Raw genomic sequence first — 2500 nt, forward strand, 5'->3', positions numbered from 1 at the left:
GTGTATTGAGGGGCCATTACTTATTGATCTTGTCATTTATTCATTCATTCATTCATTCATTCATGGCCAGATTTTGCGTTATTTATTTATTTTTTATTTTATTATTTTTATTATTATTATTATTATTATTATTAATATTATTATTACTATTATTATTATTATTATTATCATTATTATTATTATTATTATTATTATTATTATTATTATCATTATTATTATTATTATTATTTTTTTTTTCTTTGTTTTGGTTGCTGGGGATATGTGGTTGAATTGGGCGGCTGTTGAGGTGGCCAGTGGTGGAGATATTTCAGAAATATGTTCTGTGGAGGTTGATGAGAAATGTTGCTGTCTGCCATGTATCGGTGCATGCGTTTTCTGTAATTTTGCAGTCATGAAAATAGCTAACATAGATATATATTAATTGAAGTATTAGTGTTGGATCAGGAAAATTATATCAAATGGCTAATGTAATTAATATATAAAGGGACCAATGTATACGTAAGAATACACACAGACTATACCAACTTCTATATTATTTATAACGATATTGATGACAGGATTGGTTACCCCTGTAAAGTTGTAGTGGGTGGGTGTTGGTGAGATCTGAGAGAACGTCAGCGTCGCTGTGTGGTGGACAGCAGTGTTTCTCGGTACCTTTTTCTAACATATTTCTCAAATGCTTCTGTTGTCCTGTACTGTTTGCCAACTCAACAGCTGCCTAATTTAATGGCATATCCTTAGCAATAAAAAAATAAACGCAATATCTGACCATGAATATGAATAAAGAAGGGGTTGGTTTCTACTACATTTTATACCGTGACAGCAGGGTGAGAGTGACATACCGCAGTCATGACGTCATCGATGACGTTTCACTGAGCTATCCTGAAGGCGGCTTTACACCTGGCAATTCCTAGTCGGCAATACAGTCGCGACGATCTAGCGGCTAGACCAGCTGGGTGCTCTCGGGAGCAAGTACGTTCACACGTGGGAAGAGAAGTCGGGAGCATCAAGACGTAATCTGCTAGTAAATGCAAGGGCATGAATTCATCCCAGACACCCGAAAAGGCTACTACCATATCTTAAAACCACAATGAATCTGGTCCATTAGCCTAATATTGTAGAAATACTTTATAGTATATCATCCTAACGGACTCCTCCTCCCCCAATTGGAAGCCAGCGTGACGTCATGGCATGCATAAGAAAGCTGTTCAACGAAACACACGAGGAAAAAAAAAATATCCTGGCCCCGTCGGGGATTAAACCAGCGATCAACGAGGCGGGTATGCCCCGCCTTAACCACTCGGCCACGGAGACGCCCTTCTCATTAGGCAAGCTAGGGAAGAGTTGGTCATCAGGGCGGCCGGTCAGCTGCAATACAAAGTAAAGCCAGCGCAGAGTAAATAATTATAAGAAATACTAAGCTTTGCAAAGTCCTGTTTGTTAAGGTATGTCCTTAAGATACACCTCTACTTAGAGCAAGAGAGTGTCGATAAACAAGTTTTGGATCACTTACTTAACCGACGCGTCCTTGTCATCTTAAGTATAAACGTGAACGGGCTAAGTCTTTACCGACGCGTCCTTCCCAGCAAACCAGCACCGTCGGCAGAAGGGCGCCCACCGTCAGCAGAATTCCTGACGTCAAATCGACGGAGGGCCTCCGTACTCCAACGACATTAATTATCGTTTCCTGCAGTGACATGCTGTATATGCGTGTGTAAAAGACGTTTTTTTATTGTTTATTTTATTTTTTTATTTTTTTTTAAATGTGGCCCTAAGGTATCTATGTGATGGATAATGAATCGATCGGTCTTTCCAGAAACTGCAAACGACCATGGGCATATAGTATATACACTTATGTACACACACACACACACACACACACACACACACAAACACACACACACATAGCACAATTAACATTCACCAGTGACGTGAATCCCTCTTCGATTGATTTTTTTTGTAAATCAATCATTGTGTTATCATTATTAATATATGCAAATTAAAATGAACTTGGGTACTTCGTGGAGTTCCATACCCATAATGTGATGCGAAAAAAAAGTCGGGTGATGTGTTCCCTGCACGCCGCCGCGACACGAGTCAGTGTGCACTGTGACGTGGGCGGCAGTGGGTGTGTGACGTGTGTGTTTCTGAGCCATGTAAGTTTGCTGAATTTCTCATGTATCTTATGCTGTACTGTGGTAGTTAGTTGTAATAAGTGCAGAAGATTCGCTGTAACTGATTAAATGACTCATTCACAACCCGATAGCCTAGCTACGTACTTTACTTTGTTTTCTGGCGAATTTTCTTTCTTTTTGTTTTTACTTAAATTCTCGCATTCTTTTCCTAATACTGTAATATTATATGTGCTAGTGGCAGATTCGTTGTCATAACATTTATTAATATAGTAGCCTACTGCATAGTGTAAGTGCATAATGCTTTTTTATTAGTTTCCAGAATGTGTCCGTAGTCATATGATAGCGCATAGCCTACTGCCTAGTGT

Source organism: Eriocheir sinensis, unplaced genomic scaffold (genome assembly GCF_024679095.1).
Source record: "Eriocheir sinensis breed Jianghai 21 unplaced genomic scaffold, ASM2467909v1 Scaffold874, whole genome shotgun sequence".
Lineage (NCBI taxonomy): Eukaryota > Metazoa > Arthropoda > Malacostraca > Decapoda > Varunidae > Eriocheir > Eriocheir sinensis.